This window comes from Myotis myotis, unplaced genomic scaffold, assembly GCF_014108235.1.
Source record: "Myotis myotis isolate mMyoMyo1 unplaced genomic scaffold, mMyoMyo1.p scaffold_m19_p_14, whole genome shotgun sequence".
NCBI lineage: Eukaryota > Metazoa > Chordata > Mammalia > Chiroptera > Vespertilionidae > Myotis > Myotis myotis.
In genome coordinates this window covers 38,825,581-38,849,843 of record NW_023416318.1, presented here as the reverse complement: position 1 = coordinate 38,849,843, position 24,263 = coordinate 38,825,581, and positions in this window count along the sequence as shown.

Genomic DNA, 24,263 nt, shown 5'->3' with positions numbered 1-24,263 from the left:
TAGTTTCTAAAAATGAAATTTACTAAGTGATTCAGATCCATTTAGGTAACTAAGGTTATAAATCTAAAACACTTGTATGCAGAAGTAATAGGTACTGGGCCGATTTATATATTTAAAAAGGAAGATTTTATTTTTGATGAAATAAAATTTTAAAAAGTAATGGACAATTAAAGTCATAAAATGCAGGAGATAGATTAAGTAGTATTAAATTTAATTTAATAGTGGAATGCAATGCTTTCTAAAATATAAAATGTGTAGGATATATCATATTTACAGCTTGAATAAATTAAGAAATACGTGGCAGAAATAGTTTAGTTAAAATTAGTACATTTTTTAAACTGGCCAACCAGGTAGCGTGGTGGACTAGTATATAGGAGATTGGCAGTCATTTCAGCCAAAATAGTCAAAGCAGATGAGTCTCTAGTTTTATTTTATTTTTAAAAATTTTCACCCAACAATACTTTTTAATTAATTTTATTGGTTTTAGAGAGAGAGGGAGGGAGAAAGAGAGAGAGAAAAAAAATGTTGTAGAGAAAAACATCAGTCTGTTACCTCTCATACACTCCATGACTGGGGATTGAACCTGAAACCTAGGCACATGCCCTGATCAGAAATTGAACCCACAGCCTTTTGTTGTAAGGACAATGCTTCAATCAACTGAGCCGCCCTGTCAGGGCAACAGGCTTTAGATTTTATAGAACTTACACAATTTTTTAAAAAATATTATCACATGATGAATAATTCTGTAAACTATTAACTGTATAACTTTCTAAATATGAGAATTTGGCAAGTTATCTACTTCCCTTTCATCTCATTTTCCTCATTTCTGAAGTAGGGATAACAATGGAATCTGTCTCTTCAGATTTTTAAAAGATTAAATTAACATGCAAAATAAAACACTGGCACATACTACGCATTCAATAAATAGAAGCTAGACCATTGGAAAAAAAATTACCTTGGCTTTGAGGCTCGTGGTATAACCCACACTCACTGCAGACATTTTTAGATGCAGAGTACAGTTTCATTTTACGGTGTTTGGGTTTCTAACAGCTTTGCAAGCAGTTGAATAGATTACAACTAAGTAGACCATGTCATTCTAATCAAAGAGGCAACCAAAGGACGCCTGCATTCGTTTTTTCTTTAGCCATTTTATCTGTATGAAAATGATCCTTCCCAGGCCCTTTCAGAAAGTGTTTCCACTTTTGAAACATCGGTAATAAATGGGATTGGGGCTAAAGGGAAGAAAATTAACAAGAGGCCTCAAAGAAAATTCCCTGCTGAAAGACTATAGCCTATTAAATGACATAGAGCCTCACAGGTAATTTGGAGATGAAGGGGAATGGGACAGGAAATAAAGGGAGGTGTTTTTTTTTTATGAATAAGAGACTAAAAATGAGAACTGTAATTGGAAAAAGTCTACAAGATCTTGATGCCTTTTGAATTGCAAATACCAGGTTAAGAACTTATGAGAAAGATATTTTAGAAAATGTGCTGGGAGAGAAAATGATCGAATCCCTTCTGTTCTCATCTGTCAGAGGTCCTGTGTCCTCTGCTCGGCTACCCAGACAGAAGGTTTTCAACTCATCGGCCTGACTGCACACTTTTTATCCACTTAAAACCAAAAAATCCCACATATGACTGAAGCAAAATGGGAAAACTCCCTTTAGAGTTAGGCCTGATTTCAGTTCTTTCATGTAACACTTTGTGGGTTTTTGCCATTGTTGTTTTGTTGTTGGAGGGGCTGGAGAGGAAGTGGGAGGGTGATGCTGTAACACTGCACAGTGATGGACAACTAGGTTCAATTCGGGCCAGCCAGCTGCATGTGCTGTGTGACTCTGGGGTCAAACTCCTAATGGAAAGGGCTGTATCTTATTTGTTATTTGAACCATAGCACCTGCCACATAGTATATTTAAGACAATTACTAAAAAATGCTTTTTGACACAGTGCTGTGTAAGGTATTTTTTAACTTCACATTTTTTCCTATTCTGTAAAATGGGAATAATAGTACTTTCTAAGATTGTGGGAATTAAACAATGTACTGAAATGAAGCAGAGAAAATATCTTGCCCACAGTAAACTTCCCTCAATCAATGGTGGTTCTGATTTTTGTATTAAACATATTGAACAGCACCCGGCCAGTGTGGCTCAGTGGGTGAGCATCGACCCATTCACCAAGAGATCACCAGTTCGATTCCCAGTCAGGGCACATGCCTGGGTTGTAGGCTCAATCCCCAGTAGTGGGTGTGCAGGAGGCAGCCAATGGATGGTATTTTTCATCAATGTTTCTTTCTTTCTCTAAAATCAATAAAAGCATATAAAAATATTCAACTGCATAGCAAGAATTTTTTTCTTTTTAGTACATAGAGAACTACTATTACTTTAAATGTTAAGAATTCATACTATTTACCATTATTTTCTTCACATGCAAATTTTAGTCAATTTTATTTTCATAACCATTGAAGACAAATATTTTTCACTACTAGATAACTATGACAGAGTTTTAGGTGAGCATTTTAAAGGTTAAGTAGATTTGGAAGAGTTTTTATCTATATTAATTATAAAAACTTAAATTAAAAGGTATTTAATGCCTGGAAATACCTTTGTCCCTTGTGACTTTTTCTTCCTCAAATACAGTGAAATTTTAGAAGAAAATCTAATGCAGTTTCACATATGCCAGTGAAAGTTCCCAGTAAGAAGTTGTTTTTTGCTGTAACCGGTTTGGCTCAGTGGAAAGAGTGTCAGCCTGGGGACTGAAAGGCCCCAGGTTCGATTCTGGTCAGGGGCATGTATCTTGGTTGTGGCACATTCCCAGTAGGAGGTGTGCAGAAGGCAGCTGGTCGATGTTTCTCTCTCATCGATGTTTCTTACTCTCTATCCCTCACCCTTCCTCTCTGTAAAAAAACAATTAAATATATATTTTTTTAAAAAGTTGTTTTTCTTCCTATCAATAAATTGGTTTGTTCCCCACTTCCTCCAAGATTTTCACCCATGGAAAATTACAATATGAAAAAAATATAGTTGCCATGACCCCAACTGCCCTCTATTTGTAATATTACTAGAGGCCTGGTGCACAAAAATTTGTATACTCAGGGCGGGGGGGGGGGTGGAATCCCTCAGCCCAGCCTGTGCCCTCTCGCAGTCTGGGACCCCTCAGGGGATGACCATCTGCTGGCTTAGGCCTGTTCCTCAGGGTATTGGGCCTAAGCTGGCAATCAGACATCCCTCTGGCAGCCCGGGCACCCAGCAGCCCGGCAGCCCTTGGGGGATGTCCACTTGCCAGTGGGGAGCAGACCTAAGCTGCAATCGGACATCCTTAGCACTGCTGAGGAGGCAGGAGAGGCTCCCACCACCACCGCTCTACTGGAAGCCATCAGCCTGACTTGTGGCTGAGCAGAGCTCCCCCATGTGGGAGCGCACTGACCACCAGAGGGCAGCTCCTGCATTGAGCATCTGCCCCCTGGTGGTCAGTGTGTGTCATAGTAACCAGTCACTCCCAGTCGTTCCGCTGTTAGGGTCAGTTTGCATATTACCCTTTTTACTATATAGGATAGAGGCCTGGTGCATGGGTGGGAGCCAGCTGGTTTGCCCTGAAGGGTGATCTGGATCAGAGTGGGGGTCCTGCTTGGGTGCCTGGCCAGCCTGGGTGAGGGGCTGATGGCTGTTTTCAGGCTGACCAGCGACTGAAGCTCCCAGCCTCTCCTTTTCTTCTCTTTTTTTTTAATTCTGGGATTTATTTACCTTCTATAATTGAAATTTTGTTGCCATCACTGGCGCTCCCTGGCTGCGGCAGGCTGAAAGCAGGTATTTGGGGTTTGTTTAGCTTCTATAATTGAAACTTTGTTGCTTTTGGAGCTGTTGCTTTCAGAGCTCAGAGCCGGGCCCCGGCAGGTGGAGAACCTTGGCTTCCTCCATCACTGGAGCAAGCAAGCCTCCTGCTCGCTTCAGCTGTGTGGCTGCCGGCAGCCATCTTTGTTGGCAGTTAATTTGCATATCTCGCTGATTAGCCAATGGGAAGCGTAGCGGAGGTACAGTTAATTACCCTTTTTGTCTTTTATTAGATAGGATAATACTGATTGAACTGAAATACTCACTAGATTTAATAGAATATAACAGAAAACTACAATCAAGTATTGGGTTCATGCCTATTCCATCCTTTTAATTGTCAACATGGCCTCTGAGGGCTTTTGAGTACTAAATTAGGAAAAGCCAGGCAATTCTAATGTCTCCTTGCAAGGATTTTCTTTGCGTATTTATATAAAGTGCAATTTGTAACCAAGCTGTCCTGTGTTGCTTTCACAAATAGCACTTTCAGCCAGAAAAACGCTGCAGGCCCATAACTTGGCCTCATACCCACTGATTGCCCAGTATGGGATGATGCTTTTAACCCCACATCAGCTCCCTGCCGACTCTAATTTCAATGATAGCGATATTGCTCTAAAGAAAAGGGAAGACCACCTGAGACCTTCCGCATTTGTTCTTATACATTAGATCATCCTGAATTTGTTCAGAAACCTTTGATGGAGGAGAAACTTTTTACTTTTATTAAACTGGAAGTACATTCAGATGTACTCCTGCTGGGTTAATGGAAAGGGACACAATTCATTAAAAAACTTTCTTTCACTGGAACAGGCGGGGCTTCTGTCCTCTGGGATCAGAAGTTTGCATATGCTCCTTTGGCCAAAAGCACTGCTCCCCAGGAGTAAAACTCTAGCCACCATGTATGTTGGCACCATGCCTTTTGCTCACAAAATAGGCCGACTTTCCCCACAGGGCCTCTGAGAGCTATGGACTTCTACATCTTACATTTTTCTAGGTTTTGTTACCTAAGAGACTGCTTTGAATCTTTTGAAATTCTGAGTTCACAAAAAAATTATTATTCTAATGGAGAGGGTGGGTCAGATGCCTATTATAAGGTCCACCAATGTTGACTAACATAACTTGATTATATAAAAAATATGACACCTCCCATGGGGACAGTATGACTGCAATGGAGGATGGGAGGAATGCCAGGAGAATGGAGGAGAAGGAGAGCAATTGCTCTTTTTGCATTTGTCCTGTCCCATATATTGTCTTACTTCCATACTCACTCCTCCGAGTTAGAATTCCCACGTACACACAGAATGGTGAGCTGGCATACTTTGGACTTCCAGGAAAGTACTTTCCCCTCCTATCACACCTCAGCTTGATTCTGTCAAGGAAGTCATATCTGAGTCTTCAATCATTTCAATTTCTCTGCTGTACATTAAAATGCAGATTCGACTATAAGGCATTCCAACCAGTTTTCAAGTACTGACATAATGAATTTCTGGTATTGATTCTTTTCACCCTATTTCTCTGGCTCTCATTTTACAATTGATCTTTCACTGGCAATGTGATATATTGTAGCTCTTGGTTTATTAGACTTCAGATAATCTCTGTTCATCTAACTTTCCCCGTTACTTTGTATCCATTATAGGAGAAATCATTGTTAACCACTCAACCAACTATAAAATGATGCATATATGGGAAAAGTTACAAGATAATATGTACGAGAAAGCTTCCACTAAAATATAGCCAGATTAGTTCCATACCAACATTGCAGTTAAAAGCTTGCATGTACACTAGGAACCTTAAATTAAAGCTGTTTACTTATTTTAAGTTACTGGGATTTATCACTAATTAGACTTGAGAATGCTACACAACTCAGTAAAGATTCTAAATTATATTTCCAATAGAACTTACCTAAAATATTTGGGCATCTGAAACAAATATATTGGATTATTTTTTTAAGTTCAGTACATTATTTTATTTCCATACATAGGTAACTTGAAAATCACCAGCTAGCAGTTAGTCAATGAATTCAACCAATAGAGTTGGTCTTGATTTTGAGGTTCAAAGCTAAATAGAAGCCAAACAATACCCAAAATAAAAAAATTTCCCCCTGATAGCAGAATAATTTTTCCTTAGATTTTTATAAACATACTAAGGTGATAAGCTATGTTAGTTAGTCTATGAAATCACAATCTTTAGTGTCTCATTCCTTTTTAAAAAAAATTAAAAAAACTTTTGACCCTTCCAGTTCCTGATACCAACTTGAAAATATAATACAAAACAGGACACTATCATACTAACAATAAAAGTACAATATGAAAAAAATATAGAAATAAGGGTATAAAAGGTCTTAATTTTTCAAGTGATGTTCCATGTTTTTAGAAGAAATGGCTTACTATTATTAATGAATCAGTTGTCCTCAAATTAATCTATAATTGTGCTGTTATCCAATGACAACTCCAAATTGATTTTTAGGTAAACTTAAAAAACTTTATCTATAATTTTAATGGAAGAATAATTCATAAGTAGTGTAGCCAGCCTTATATAAGGAAGAGGAAATCAGAGGCATTTGCCTAACAAAATTAAGAAATATTATACAATATAGTTTTACATATGGTGTGATAATGGCTCAATAACAATGGCTCAATAACATCTATTTAAAATTTTTCAGTGAATTTGTAACTTAATTTCATGTATGATTTTGATAAGTAAACATGTGTTATTCAGTATTATTTTTGAATTATTTGCTATACAAAATAAAGTCTTATCTCATGAAACTTTAACCAGGGGAAAATGCACAGGCTATTCTGATATCATTTCAGAAACATGGATCAGCTTCACAACACGCATTGATCTGTAACTTCCATATGGAATTCATCCATCAAGTAAACCTGAATCATCAAGCTTGTACTGGTATAGATAGGATGTTCTCCCAAAATGTATACACACTTCAACAGCTCAATTTTGAAAATAAAATGTATTTTAACAAACACTGTCTTTATAATTATTCAAAGTATGTGTATACATTTTTGGAACACTCTATATACTACTACTACTACTACTACTAATAATAATAATAATAATAATAATAATAACATTTAGAAAAAGCACAAGAATTGATTATATTTCAAATGGTGATGTCAAGTTATTTTAATAATATAAATAATGAAATTTCTTTAAAAAACTAATGCTTTGTGAATAAAATGCAAATTACAAAACACTAGCTCTGTGTTAAAGCAGATCTTCCCATGACTCTGCATTTCAGTTGAATTCACTGTTTTGAAGGACAAACAGCTGATTTATTCAAAAGTGTATCCTTTAGCCCTAGCTGGTTTGGCTCAGTGGACAGAGTGTCGGCCTGAGGACTAAAGGGTCCCAGGTTTGATTCCAGTCAAGGGCACATGCCCAGCTTGCAGACTTGATCCCCAGTGGGGAGTGTGCAGGAGGCAGCCAATCAATGATTCTCTCTCATCATTGATGTTTCTATCTCTCTCTCCCTCTTCCTTCCTCTCTGAAATTAATAAAAATATATTAAAAACAAACAAACAGCCCTAACCGGTTTGGCTCTGTGGATAGAGCGTCAGCCTGCGGACTGAAGGGTCCCAGGTTCGATTCCGGTCAAGGGCATGTACCTTGGTTGCAGGCACATCCCCAGTAGGGGGTGTGCAGGAGGCATCTGATCGATGTTTCTCTCTCATCAATGTTTCTAACTCTCTATCCCTCTCCCTTCCTCTCTGTAAAAAATCAATAAAATATATTTTTTAAAAAAACCAAACTGATAAAAACAAAAAACAAAGTGTGTCCTTTAAATTTCTGAGATTAACATGAAACTTGGTAAATTGATAGTGTAGAACCTAGTGAAAAATTAAAATGTAAATAGGAGACCTCAACTTTACTGCTGACTTTGAGATTTGGAAATAATATTTGTTACATTATTAGAAAACTATTGCTTTTTCAATGATAAAATTATTCATCATGAGGGGTGGTAATCATTAGACCACATTTTGAATTGTATTGATTCTTTGCTCAAACATGAGATCTCATCACAATCATACTATAATCCTCCCGCCCCCAACCTTCCCTGATAGAACGTATAATGTTCTAAATATCTCTTATTGTGGATAACATCAAGGGTTGGGGGTGTAGCATAGGAGAGTTGTGCTTTATTTTAATATACAAAATGTAGCCGAAACCGGTTTGGCTCAGTGGATAGAGCGTCGGCCTGTGGACTGAAAGGTCCCAGGTTCGATTCCGGTCAAGGGCATGTACCAGGGTTGCGGGCACATCCCCAGTAGGAGATGTGCAGGAGGCAGCTGGTCGATGTTTCTCTCTCATCGATGTTTCTAACTCTCTATCTCTCTCCTTTCCTCTCTGTAAAAAATCAATAAAATATATTTAAAAAAATATATATATACAAAATGTAACAGTGTAAATTTAATAGTATCACCCTGATTCTTTGATTCTTCTATAAGGACCCATAAGTCTTTGTGTGAAATGTGCTACTTATTATATAGTTCATCCACAAGAAAAAATAAAATTAGCCCCTAAAAATCCAGGACTTGCTTGACTTTGACATCATTAGTTGTTGACCTGGCACCTACAGTTAGGCCATTTATATCTGCTGGACGTAAATGATTTTACAGAAAATCAATTTCAGGCAAGGTTGCTCTGTGACTATGATGCAGTGAGACTAGAACAATTCATGAGGGGGGTGCCACCTTTCAGCTCCCCCACATTGCATCCCTTGCCACCCCACTCCTCTCTGAGTCCTCACAGCCCTTGCCTGTACTGCTGACATAGCTGTTCACTACACACAATCTTGTTACAGAGAAAAAAAGTCAAGATTTGCTCCATTTGCAATGTTTAATGGTATCACGAATCTAAAATAATATGCTATTATAGAAACCCTCCTCAAAACAGCGTTGGTATCCTGCACCGCTAAATTATGATCCCTTTCTTCCCAGACTTCAAGTAGTTTCTGCTGCTACAACTTCAGAGCTGAGTCAGCATGAGGAAGTCAAGTATGTGGTCAAGGCTCATTTTCAGGTGACATTTATTATTCAAATAAAAAATGAAAGAATTGTGACTTAAAGCACCTCCATCATATGTTGTCCGTAGGGAGAACTCAGCTGTCATTTTTCATGAAGATGGATTATCACAACATTCAATCTTCATTTACAGTTCTGGACATTTCCTTAGTCTATCTGTAGATTTTACTACTCTAAAGTAAAGGCCCTATAATTTGAACAATACATTACACTTTTTTGTTGTTGTTAATAGTCTTACGAGCTACATTTCAATTCAATTCATCTGTGGTTTCATTTCTTTTTTGCTTCTTTTTACCCTGTGTTCAGTCATAGGTACCATGAAAAGATTTTTATGTGCCCTGCATTTTAATACATAACTTGCATTTTCATTGGGCACCTAGTAGCTGTACAAAAACTATAAAGTAAAACAGAGTTCATTTCAATCCTCACCCTACCAATGCCAGTTAGACTAGCAAGGACTGCTTTCTCTGAAAACCACATGTCAAGACAGCACGATGAGCTTGAAGTACCATGTGATTGGCTCAGGGATTTTGCTGATGGACAAGTGAGCCAATGTTGAAGGTTCCCTTGCTTTCAAAGTTGTCTTGTAGTTGCTTGGGCTTGATTTTATTTTTTATAAAGTTTTGTGGCTCCCCTGACCTTTTACTTCAATCAACAGCTGCTGTCAAATGCATAAATAGACAGATATTATAGCTCTGTGAAACGAGACAAATGATTTCTCTGTGATATGTGTGCTTTGATGATACAGATGAGACTATGCCTGTTACTGTGTTGTTGTTGTTGTTGTTGTTTTTAAAGACAATTCATTGTTTGTCAACATTTGAAAAGGAAGAAACATTTTTACAGTTTACGGGGTGTATAGTGACATATAGACAAGACTGAAAGGATATTCCAACAGTCACTGTCATTAGACTCATCTTTAAACACAGGAAAATAATTGTAAACACATAAATAGTGAACTATTTTAATGCTAGTTAAAATAGTGAAGTATTTTAATGCTAGATAAAATCCTTTTACTCCTTTTGTGGTTCAAAGAACCCTAAAGATATACTTAAGAGGCTAGGCTTCTGGTCTTGGTTTTATCACTGATAGCATAATATAAAATTAGCCATTCAATTCCTTTGGGCTTCAGGGTGTGTGTGTGTGTGTGTGTGTGTGTGTGTGTGTGTGTGTGTGTAGATAGTATATACAGATATATACATATATTACATATATATGTGTACATTTATTTGAATTAACAGCTTTCATTAGATTATTTTGAAAGTATAATTTCTGCTCCTCTCCTACCATTACCAGATGTGCAGTGAAGTAGGCTTTACTTGTACCATCTCACTTGAATCACCAAATGATCCTGGGAAAAAGGCTTCACTGGCCCCTGCATTTTACAGATGAGTAAACTGTTGCAGAGACAAAGTAAACGTCTAATTCAGGGTAACACAGCTGGGCAGTGGTGGAGCCCGAAACCCAGCTGATTCTGTGGGTTTGAGTCCTTTGTGGTTCTGCATTATGTAATCCTACTTAATGGGAGACAGTATACTCTCCTCTTTATATGTGTGCATTCTGCAGCCAGCTGCCGAGGCAAAAGCCAACTCTGCCACAGACCCACTGAGCAACCCTTAGCAAGTTATTGCACTCCTGTGTCTCAGTTTCATAGTCTGTGAAAGGGGATAATAATTGTTCCTGCTTTATAACTTTGTTGTGAGGTTTAAAAAAGTTAGTATACATAAAGTATTAGGACAATGCCTGATAGAATACCACTGTTATTCTCATTCTCATCTGAGAGCCATGGGATTTAAAATAAACTCTGGGACACCTATTATACTTTTAACAATAAAAATAAAATTTAAAAATAATAATGAGTAAAAGGCTTCAAAAATAAAATCAACTCCTGTATAGATGTGATTTGATTGCATCAAATACATCTCTGATTACTACTGTTTTCTTTGCATGACAAAATAGTGCAGTTCTTGTTTTAAGTTGGAACTCTGTAAGTCAAACGGAATTTCATTTGTCGCATAACAGCCTTGCAGATTTGATTTAAAAATTAAAGTGAAAAATCTCTTTATGCTATACAGGACTTTACCAGGACTTCTAATTCCTGTCAATTACATGGCATGTCATTGTCATGGTGAATCATTTATAAGTAGACATTAAATTGGATGGCACCATATGATGAGAACATTTCAAGGCAGAATCTATCTATATAAAAGCCTAACGGACAAACGACCAGAACGACTGGTCAGCTGGTCGACCGATCACTATGATGTGCACTGACCACCAGGGGACAGACACTCATCGTAGGAGATGCCCCCTAGTGGTCAGTGTGCTCCCATAGCAAGAGTGCTGCTCAGCTGATGACCTGTCTTGGTGGCCCACCAGCCCAGTGGCAGCCACTCACTCCCTCAGTAGTCCTGCATGTCCAATCTCCAGAGAATGGGCCAGGCACTGGCAGCCAGTGCTACCTGCACAATCCCGACAGTGCTGCCGGCCTCCTGGAAGTTGGCCTTGGGCACCACAGCCATTTCCTCTCCCTAGACACTCCACAAGGAAGAAACAATATAAAAGCCACCACCAGGTGGCTCTTGACAACCAGCGCAAAAGTCAGCAGGACAGATCCGGATTCTGGGCCAGCAAGGGGGTCCCACCGCCCACCCGGAAGGCTGATCGCATCCCAGTCCCCCAACCCCCACCCATAGGAGTGGGTACTAGATGCAGGCTTACAGCTGGGGAGCGCTGTGGTCCCCATCAGGACTCACTGGGTGCGAGCCCAAAGCAGACACAGTAGGGCCAGGATGAGCAGGAGTGGCAGGCAGGAGTGGCGGGCAGCTTTACACCGCCGGGTTTGGCCCAATCTCCGCAGGCCACACTGAGGAACCCCACCTGTGCACGAATTTGTGCACTGGGCACAGTATAAGCCCACGTGCACCTGCCTGCATGCACCTGTTCATGATCATCACACACACACGAAATTAAATTCAGAACACCTATATGCCAGTCCTAACTGCAGATTCTTTCTAATAGAAAAAATAAATAAATTTGTATGGGGTTAAATTTCCTTATCTGTAAATTAAATATAATAGCTATTCCTTTATTGGGGCTATTTTGAGGATGATGTGCATTAACATACAGTATTCAGTAAAATGCAAACTTTTCTTAAAAACTAATATACATTGTTATTGAACTATCCTTTTTAAAATAGAACTTTGCTGTAAATTCAACCTGATTTTACAATGGTCCTTCATACTACACAGTTTCTGATTCCGAGTGCTTATATGACTGTGCTTGTCTCTTTTAAGAGATCAAATACTTTAATGTTTCCAGGGTTACCCAGATAATCTACTCCAATGGAGGTTTACTGCAAGGATCCACAAGAAGGAGGGCAGAGGAGAATCGTATCGCAAATTGCATCATTTTCTCATCCTAGTTATTAAAAAATGTGCAATGCACCTATAATAATTCAATGAGTCCCAGTAGCCTACCTTTTCCGTGCTCACTGAACATTTCAAAAGAGGGTATAAATAGGCTGTCACTCTGAAGAGCAGCTTAATCAGGCAGAATTTGCTCCTTAGCCGTCTGTGTCCAGCGTGTGGACTGTGATTCCCAGTTTCTGCACTTGCCACAACCTAACCCAATGCAGCTAGGATCACAGGATTGTTTCCTCAGTCGAGCAAGCTGGAATGCAAAAGAGCAACTGTTGGCCACTTTCTCTTAATTGTGTGTCCAAGGCTCGACGTTGATGGATTTCTTCTTCAGCTTCTCTGGTATACTTCTTTTGAGGTTTATTTTTCTGAATCATGTTCCTCGATCTTAGGCCCCAATTTATGAACCACTTTTTCTTTTTTCAGCATGGTACTTTAACAAATGAGCTTGCCAAAATTGATTGAGTGATTAAAGACACTTCCGCTGTACTTTCTTTGGACGCTTAATTAGCAAGATATCTAAAGGGACCTCAGGGTTTACCAAGCTTTATGCCTAGGAGCTAAAACCAAACTTACGAAACCTAAGAGATCCCAGGATATCCTGAACCCAGATGTTTTTGTCCCACCAAGTTATATGAAGATTTTGTGAGGACAGAAAATAACCAGTGGCCACAGGGCTGCCCATTACCTATCATTGCAGCATATTTTTTCTCTCCTTTTCACTGTGTTTGAACATCTAATGCAGGGGTCCTCAAACTTTTTAAACAGGGGGCCAGTTCACTGTCCCTCAGACTGTTGGAGGGCCGGACCATAGTTTAAAAAAAAAACTATGAATAAATTCCTATGCACACTGCACATATCTTATTTTGAAGTAAAAAAACAAAACGGGAACAAATACAATATTTGTATTTGTATTTTCATGTGGCCTGCGGGCCATAGTTTGAGGACCCCTGATCTAATGCATAGCAATCACTAAGCCTGAAGCCCATACTAAAGGTGTGTTTTTTTTCCCCCTCTTAAATACCTGTAGACATTCTTTATGTAGAATTTTCAGGTCACTCAAGGTCAAGACTTACGTGCTTATGTATTATGGCGTCTCTTTCACTGTCTTTCTTAGATATATCTAGCCTTGTCTGAATTTTGTTTGGTTGCCTTTTTTTCTGACTTTCCCTGATTTTACCACTTTAGTAGTAGTAATTTTTAAAATGTATTCCTGGGTGAAATTGTAAAAGCAGAATATACTGAGAAGTATAAAATTATCAAATGCCTATGCTGTGGACCAAGTATAATTACACAGCCTGGAATTTTAATGTCAAGTGCCAAGAAATTTCCATTTACTTTTGTTAGAAAAGTTCATGGGTCCATGCCAATCGTGCTATCTGTTTTTGGAAATAGCACCACAGTGTTTCAATTTGTTTTCCAATTAATTCTTCTCCATCATTATATTCTGCTATTATTCTACTGCAAATATGTCTTTCAAAATCTGGATTTGACTTTGAATCAAGAGCTGACTCTTGCTTCTCTGATCGTATGTGGCAGAAAGGATGTAGCTTTGTAATTCATTTGGATTTGATTCCAATATGATAATAACATGCTTCTAATTGTCAGATATTTCAAAAGGAAGTTAAATAAACACATTTTATGGAATGAAAAAAAGTTTTATTAACCATTAACCCTCATAAGCTAGTTTCAAGGTAGCACCTATCACATATGTAGCCTCACTTATTTATGAGACATTTTATCACTACATGGTTTTGAAAAAACAGAGAGAACTATTAGAGCTATCATATATCTAAAGACACATAAATAATGTACTAGTGCAATTAATGTTTATATAGTTCTAATGCATATTCTATTGAATTTATAACATTAATTTAAATATCACTCCGTAAGAAGTCAGTAAGTAGTGACATTTGATTTTAGAAATGCACATTTGATCTGGTAAACATTAAAATGAACTATTATTATTTCAACTATTCTGGCTGAGTGACTAATCAGTAAATCCTACATAATGCTTTCTTTTTAGTACTATCATTTGCCTTTTCCATGGAGGAATATTTCTCTAGATTACATTAATGAGTGTGTCTCAATCACTATTTCCTTTGTAATCCAGATTTGCCAACTTCGAAGCTTTTCACTATAGCCATTTGAGTGTTATTGAGCTAAATAAAAGGGCCCTAGCAAAATTTTCTTATTCATATTACTTACATTTAAATGAAATGGTTTTACTATGACTGCCAACTTTGAAGCTTTTCACTATAGCCATTTGAGTGTTATTGAGTTAAATAAAAAAGCCCTAGCAGACTTTTAAAATTCATATTACTTACAATCAAATGAAGTGATTTTACTCTCTTTACCCATAAAAGATAACATTCAAGAAGGTTTCCTTTGAGAGGTCATTTGCAGATACAACACTTTTTTTTTTTAAGTTAAGAAAGAATGGCTTTTATCTTTCTAAAGATCCTCATGTTTCACTTAGACATTGAAACTTTCACAGGAATTATACTAGCAATGTCAACTTGAAAATACCTCCCACACTGTCAAGCTGTGTTAACATATGAGTAGAAAAAATAATATTGTTTTACTTAAAGAGTCTGGAGAAGGACTAAAATAAACTTTTAAAACATAGATGCCTGACTTGAGTTTTAACCTCTTTTTAAGCTTGAGAACACTTTTCTTTCAGCATAGGCAAGGTGCTCCAAAATCCCCAGAGATCAACCTGTACTGTTTTAAATATTTGCAATAAAATTTTTCATCTTTGCCCTCTGTTTCACTTTTTGAAAAATCCCAATTACACTGGATCTTTGATTACAGAAAGTATAGATTAACATCACTGTGAGATATTTCAAAAGAGTATCATCATATGTAGTAGTCACCTTCTAGGGAAGACTTCATCCATACGAGTAGTCATACCCGGCACGGACAGACCTACTCAGAACATGACATCATGGCATCCTCATTAAAGCCCACTTCAATCATCAAGGGAGCACCTGAAGGGTGACCTACATGTGGTTCCACACGTCTGATGTGGTATCAGGAGCCGGCTTATGGCTAACAGGTAGCATAAGCCCACCATCACAATCTCTATCAGCCAACCCTCCACAAAGTCACCCCCAATAAAATACAATATCCAATTAAAACTCAAGTCTTTCCTTGTTGGTTTGTTCAAGAAATATTCTCTAGCCTTGTATTTCAACTGACATGCTATCTATTGCTTCTTTTCTATAGAAATGTTGACTTTTTTGCTGACTTTTTGACATACACACACACACACACACACACACACACACATATATGTATATCTCCATATAAAATGGAAATATTGACTCAATAAAAGCAATAAATATAGCCTTTCAACATGTTTAGCTTCTTAAATGACATCACAACTAGATGCTGTCACCTAAGACAGATTTGTCTTTGTGTTTTCAACAGCGCTGTCCCCCACTTTGCCCCTTTTAGTAGGCCATCAAATCTTGTTTCTACAGCTTAGATCTCTGTAATCATGTGCATTTTAAACATTTCCTCTGCCACTCAGCCCGAATTCCTAAAGTTTCTCATATGAAATAAGGAAAGAACCTCCAAATTGCCTGGCTGTAATCTTATCCACATACCCCTGCCACAGAGATACACACTGCCCATCCTTCACACTATTGCCAATTGGATCATATCATTCCCATTAAAATGTTTTGAAAACAACTTCAGAATTTCCTTCAGGATAAAATCATGGCACACAGCCCCTTCAAAGTCTGGAACCTGCCCACCTCTCCAACTTCTTTCTCATATTTGATGTGTGTGTACGAGGCATGCAATCCTCCTGCTACCTGAAATGTGCTTCCTTCCTCCCCATCTTTTTTGTTCTTTCATCTTTTATGAAAAATTGACCTGAACACAGCCTTCAAAAAAGTCTTCCTTAAGCCCCAGTCAAGAGTTCTGGGCTCCTGCTCTGTGCAGCCTCCTGCACACCATTCTTACACAACAGCTATCACACTTTAATATGCCCAGTAATGAATGTGTCTGTCCCCGTTATGCCATAAGCTCTTTGAGGGCAGCAGGTCTGCATTATCTAATGGTGAATATATTATCTTAAAATAAATTAAAGTTAATTTTGCATCCATTATTGAGTCCACTAAATGTTACAGAGTGAAGATATAAGTTGAAAAATATTATATAGAAAACACTTACATTTTACTTGGGAACAGTTATTACTTTTTTTACCCCTCCCGTTTCTATTATTACCTATTTACAAGAGTTCTAAAAAATGAGAACTAACCTTTATAAGAATAATAATCTTTAAAAATAGGTAGTTTCTGGATTCTCTAAACAGCTAAATATTTGAAATTCTGTAATTTATCTTTTTTAAAATATTGAATTAATTGGGGTTCCATCCTATATAATAAAAGGCTAATATGCAAATTGACCGAACAGCAGAATGAGGGGTTGCTATGACATGCACTGACCACCAGGGGAAAGACTTTCAATATAGGTGCTGTCCCCTGGTGGTCAGTGTGCTTCGACAGGGGGAGCATCGTTCAGCCAGGAGCTCTGAGCTGGGCTCATGGCTGGGGAGCACCGTGGTGGTGGCAGGAGCCTCTCCCAGCTCCTTAGTGACTGCTGGCTTAGGCCAGCTCCCAGTGGCGAGCAGGCCTAAACTGACAGTCAGACATCCTCCGAGGGCTCCTGGACTGCAAGTGGGAGCAGTCTGTGCTGAGGGACTCCCCTCCCAGAGTGCATGAATTTTGTGCACTGGGCCTCTAGTTAGTAAAATTATATAGATTACAAGTGTACAATTCTACAACACATCATCTATATATTGTATTGTGTATTTACCACTCTAAGTCAAGTCTCTTTCAGTCACCATTTATCGTCTCTTTACCCTTTTCTACCTGCTCCCACCCTCCTTCTCCTCTGATATAGTCACCATACTGTTATCTGTGACTATGAGTTTTATATGATTTCTTGGAAAACTGGTGTTGAGTCATGTATTATCCAAGGCATTCATTCTAATACCGCAAGAAATTGCTTAGCTTAAATGGGAAGGCAGTTAGGAATATATATAGGAATTACCTTCTCCTGGAGAAAATGTGTTGCCTGCTTCTCTCATAAGGAAGTTAAAAATAAGCGCTCTCTCTCTCTCTCTCTCTCTCTCTCTCTCTCTCTCTATATATATATATATATATATATATATAACTTAATTGAAAAAATGTAAGTATAACCTATTAATAGACATTTGATGATGTTACTTCAGGAAATTATATATAATTGAATAAATATTTTGAATCAGAGGGAAAATATATTTTTTAAATATATATTTTACTAGAGGCCCGGTGCATGAAATTCATGCAGTGTGTGTGTGAGTGTGTGTGTGTGTGTGTGTGTATCCCTCAGCCCAGACTGCACCCTCTCCAATCTGGGACCCCTCGAGGGATGTTTGACTGCCCTAAATGGGCAGTCGGACATCCCTCTCACAATCCAGGACTGTTGGCTCCCAACTGCTTGTCTGCCTGCCTGCCTGATTGCCCTTAACCACTCCCCTACCAGCCTGATCGATGCCTAACTGCTCCCCTGCCAGCCCAATTGCCCCTAACTGCCCTCCCCTGCTGGCCTGGTCACCCCTAACTGTCCTCCCCTGTAGGCCTGTTCACCCCTAACTGCCCTCCCCTGCAGGCCTGATCACCCACAACTGCCCTCCCTTTCAGACCTGGTCCCTCCCAACTGCCTTCCCCTGCTGGCTTGATTTCCCACAACTGCCCTCCCATGCTGGCCATCCTGTGGCAGCCATCTTTGACATATGGGGATGGCCATCTTGTGTGTTGGAGTGATGGTCAATTTGCATATTACTCTTTTATTCGATAGGGTTGATTTTTTACAGAGAGGAAGGGAGAGGGATAGAGAGTTAGAAACATTGATGAGAGAGAAACATCCATCAGCTGCCTCCTGCACACTCCCCACTGGGGATGTGCCCACAACCAAGGTACATGCCCTTGACTGGAATCGAACCCAGGACCCTTGAGTCCACAGGCCAATGCTCTATCCACTGAGCCCAACCGGATAGGGTGGAAATATTTTTATAAATATGAAAATACTTAAGAGTTTCCTTCTTTGCTTTATTTGATTCACCATCTCCTGTTTTTGCATAATTTTATATCATATAAAAATATATGGACAGAAATATAAAAACTTTTCTATAGAATTAAAAATATAAGCTACATATAGCTTCATTAAAAAAATAAGTCAGTTTTCACTCTTCTAGGAGGTGTTCTAAGCATCTTTATTTTTTTATGTTACAATTTAGAGCTTATATATATGGCTATGATTCTTCTAATATTACTTTTTGGTAAGGAGCAATAATACTCTATGTGGATTTATGATCATTATTGGTTTTTTAAACTCCCTCTGGAAACTGCAAAGTGCATTTGTGTGTGTTGTATTAATTCACTGCCATTATTTGGTCACTTAAAAATTCAATTTTAAATCCCTGGAAATAAGCATCGATGTTCAACTATATATGTGGGTACTATTTTGTCTTTACTTAGTTTAACTCAATCCATATTTACCATGAACATACTATGTGTTGTGAATTAAACAAAGCCCTGAAGGTATGAGGCATGAATACTGTACTAAGGAAAATTTGCATTTTTAATGAGTATGGAACGTTAGAAGATAGGCAGATATAATATGCAATAAGTTAAATGTCCAAGAGTCTGAACTTTAAGTATATTGTTCACTTAAGGACATCAATTACTATCTTTCTCTTACGAAAACTGGGTTATTAGGAAAATTCTGATATTCTGAATTGCAACCCGCAAGGATTTCTTTAGACTAAAGGGTGTGCACATGTAGACTATTTATAATGCAAAATGTTATAATATCAAAGCAATATAAACATAAGGTTTCCTATGACAATAAATAACTGTGATGTAATGTTTTCTAAAATATTTATTGCAAATAAATATACTTTAAATTCAGAATAATTGTGGGTGACAAGGACTAGTTCTACTAATTGAGAGGGTACCTCTACTTTGAGGGGCTCATGCAAAGAAAGTACATATTGAAAGAAATAGGTGTATACAAATGATGTTCAAATTAGAGTGATGAGAGCAAATATAGTAAAGGACTGTGAAACAAACAATACAATCGTAGGTATTACCAGAGCATTTACACAGCCAATAAAGTAATCTCTTTTCTAAGTTTATGTTTGGAGAAATGCTTTTACTGTAATAAATAAAGTATTCAGAAATTAGAATTATAGTTGTGGTATAAGTATGCTTAATTAAGCAAAATATTCAATGAAAAGGGGGTTAGTAATAAGCATATTGAACACTTAGATGGCTTCATCTGAGTACTGACATGCTTTCTACTCCTTTTTATTCTACTTTAAAATATTTTATATTTTTAAAACTATGGACATACTAGTATATTACAACTGTGGTATAAAAATAATTTTTATTTAAAATTTTTAAAAAATTACATGAAATAAATAGAATTTGTTAAGATCTATAAATCTAGCAACAGTTCCACTATTCCATCTGATGGAATGACAATCTTCTGTCATTTTGAGTTCTACTGGCTCACTTTGTCTTCTAACATTCTAGCTAGTAAATCAAAGGTCACATAAATTTCATCTTATAGGATTTTTTGGATGAATGATTATACTTTATTAAAAAAATAACAACTAAAACTCATAAAATAGGACTATATAAAATACTCATCAAATACTCATCATGTGTTAATGCCCACTGTTTTTTTCCCTTTTGAAACAAATATGTACCCATATATTAGTATATTACAATGCAAATAAACTTTTCAGCTATTGCTGAGTCTATATTGAATTTTCCAGAAAGCAAAACAATACTGGAGAAGCAATTTACAACTAACACTTAAATTACTACTGACCAGTTTAGCTGCCAAACTTGGAGTAGTGATGATAAAAACCATGCTCTCTGTGCTAAACTAACCCATATTCCATGATTTTTAATAGACTGTTTGTTTTAAAATAGGTCCAATATCTACACTGCAGAAAACATTTAGTATAAGGTTAAGATGAAAGGAAATGTGCATGGAAATTTCTTAGAGAGTTGACACCAAGCTCAATTGCTTAACAGCTGCAAGAGGGTCTCGGAGATCATAGTGATCAGGGTAAAGGTGGTTATCAGTTCTGCTATATGCACCATTAAAAGTCACAAAAACAAGGTAACCATTTCTTTTTAAAAAAATAATCTTGGGTTTCCATTTTTGACAAACTTTGTCACACATAAAGCTTGAATCAGAGTAATAAAATTCCTGCACTTTTTTTTATTTTTTAGCTCAAATAACTCAGTTGGGCCAACACTTCATGTTTAGAACAGCAGACTAAATTTAATTCAATTTTAAGGGGAATAAAAAACGACTGCAAAAGTAATAGAAATGCACTACGCCATCAATACAAGGCGAGGAAAGCCAAGAAAGTGAAATGGTGGAGAAAAGATTGCTTGAAAGAAATTATATTAGAAAAGAGATAATTGCCTTTCTACTGTGTGGGAAATAATATAAGCCATTTGGAGTGAAGGTCGCTTATTAAGGAAAGCTTGAGCAATGCCTTTACAGTGACTTCAGCAAATCTCAACATTTCTTCCATTTTAATTTCTAGGCTGTTTAACCTGGTATTGATGAGTGTTGCTACCTACACACTTTATTCTGATGTTGCATGTTAAAATGTCAAGCCAAAAGTAGGTAAATCGAACTAGCATAGAGAAGGTAGGAAAATGATAGTAGAATAGATAATAGTGACTTGTATGTTGACCTTTTGAAAGCCATCTTGATAGACTATATTGCTACTGGGTTCAATAGAATGAAGCAGTAACAAACCACTTTGTATAGGTAACACAAATTGGTTACTCCCCAGGCAGGAAGACATAACTCATTTTAGGCCAGAGGAAAATGACTTTTAGCCACACTTATTCTACTTGAAACATAATAGGCATAAGCAATCTCTTCCCCTTGCTGGCTTATTTGCTCAACCATTCACCAACTGGAAAAACAAGTGTAGAATTATGGACTGGATCTAACATAGGGGTACTTTTAGCCTATGAGGAGACAAACTATGCTAAAGGAAGCATCATTGGTCAGAATATTGCCATTATGTTCAAACTAACAGATATATTGTCATGTCATTAAAATGCATTGTAATTAAAAAATAGAAATATATATGAAGTGGTTTATTTATAAAAAGGTTAGTGGGATGAAAACTCACAATTTAAAACCTGTTTTTCCAGCAAAGATATTTGATATTTGAATTACCAATTACATGTATTCTTTAATGTTTGAGAATAATACATGCAAAGGCTAAGTGAATTATAAACTGTGAGTAGTATCACTGCCCAAATCAATTACATTACAAAAAATAACAATATAACAGCATCCAGAGTCATAAGTTTAAGTTAAACACAACACCACACACACACACACACACACACACACACACACACACACACACACACGACTAAATACTTCCTTTTGTATAAGGGTAATTATATTTAATAATCATGAAACATGGATACATGAATTTAAATTCCAATTCTTTGCTATTTTTCTGTGACAGCAACAAAACAAACAAGGCCAAGTACTAGGATAAAAACCCACATAAATAATCATGAACTTTGAGAGTAAGGGAACAATTCAACCCAATTCAAATATCTCTAGCTATCCAAATAAAAGAAATAGCATCTAGGTGTAGAAAATGTGAACAAGAGTCAATTTCACACTGGGTTCAATAGAATGAAGCATTAAAAAACAACACTGGTGGTTCCAAAGGAGACAGAATATTTTAATTCATATTAGGACAACAGAAACACACTCCTGTGGAGAGGCTATGATTCCTCATATGTTTATTGAGCATTTCATGGACTCTCCTGATATCTACCTGCACTGCAATCTCTACTAGATCCTAGATGACTGTGGCGAACTGAGAAACAATAATCTTGCTTCACCTGAATGAATGCATAGCTCGTTTGTGCTTTTACAAGAGATTTCTCTGATCTCTTTCAAGTCATGGATATGGTAAAACCTATAGATCTCCCAAACTTAGCATATAGATCCTCATCTCAACACATGCCCTTTTTTATGAGGATCTCATCTTCAAAAGGCATAGCAGTAGGTTCTTGGATGTAAGGGCAGGATCACAAAAGAATATGCAGCGTTCTCAAATATTTTATCACCTGTTTAAGAAAAACAATCAAGCAATTATTTCAACAAATGCCCCAATCAAAGATTTATTTCACTGAATCATTATCTTCCTTTTCATTCACATAACATATGTGCCAAGAAGTATGATCAATGTGTTAGAGGTGTTATCTTCCTTAATTTTAAATATTTTATTAATGCGCCCATAACATATGTGCCAAGAAGTATGATCAATGTATTAGAGGTGTTATCTTCCTCAATTTTAAATATTTTATTAATGAGCCCTAGCTAGTTTACTCAGTGGATAGAGCGTTGTCCTTCAGTCTGAAAGGTCCCGGGTTCGATTCTGGTCAAGAGCACATGCCCAGGTTGCAGGCTCAACCCTCAGTAGGGGGCGTGCAGGAGACAGCCGATCAATGGTTCTCTCTCATCATTGATGTTTCTGTTTCTCTCCCCCGCTCCCTTCCTCTCTGAAATCAATAAAAAATATATTAAGAAAAAAATAAATATTTTACTGAGAAAAAAGGCAAGGAAACATTATATAATTTGCCCAAGGTCACCTAACTAGCAAGGGTTAAAGTTAGGATTTGAACTTTGACCACAGGATTTTAGAGGCCATACTCTAAACCACTACATTGTACAGCCCCTTATTTTAAAAAAATGTATTTAAATAACTAATGGTATTTTATGTAAATGAGATTTCATATCCCAAATTAATCATTTATGGAATTGAGGAGATTCCGAATTAATCCTAATTTCACATACACACACCTGCTAAAGCCTAGTATATCTAGCAAATATTTGGTACTTATTACATATTTGCTGAGTCAACACACGAAAGAATACAATATGAATACCCAAATTAACTTAGACAGGGAGCTGTCATTATCTAAGGCTCATAGTTTTATGAAACACTAGCTTTTAATCTGTTTCAAGCTGATCTCAGTACTAGTGAAAGTGCAACCGCTCAATCATTATAAATGCCATAGGTACTGAGGTCATTATAATTGGTAAGTTCCATGATACCCATTAGATTGAGAGTTGATCAGAAAAAGATAATACCCAAATTTGAATAAAGCATTATGTATTTTTAAAGAAAATGTGATAATAATGTAGTTACCGGAAGCATAAAATACAAATGAACATCACTTGCTAGAACTAAAAGTAGATGCTATAGAAGTATTTGTTGACTGATGTCTAGGATCAGTAAATTAAGTTTTCTTTATGTGACTCTGACACTTTTAAAATTATACCTTAGTAAACCAAATCCATTCGGGAATTATCTTCAATTTTGATTTCACTGTGTCTTGTTTCATGACCAAAGGTTCTTTTTGTTTATTGCAGAAAGCAATTTAATAGGCCAATATTTAAATACAAAGCATGTGGTCAAAAGCTATTGACTGATGAGAGATTATCCTATAAGCAGCATTTGGGGAATTAATGAAATTATAGTGAAGAACAAGGCAAATGCCAGTTGGGGAGTAATTGAGAATGTCTGTACCTTCTGTAACATCTGTGGAAATTTTCCAAGAGGGTTCCTCTAAGGAAAAGTCTAATTATTTCAGATTGCTCCTCTGTAAAGTCATAGCTCTGTAGTCTCTTGACAAGATGTATCACCTTTGGGAAAGGGCTGCAATGGAGCTCTGAATGAGATGGAAAGTGCTGGCTGCCATGGAGAAAGTGATTGGGCTCTATAACTGCCTGTTCTGGAGGATGGCAGAGAAACCCTGTTGCTGAGACAGAACAAACCACAATTTGTTTCTAATATATTGAGTAATAAGCCCAGGAGAGAAAACTATTGTTTGTGCTTTTGTCCCCCCTCATTAAT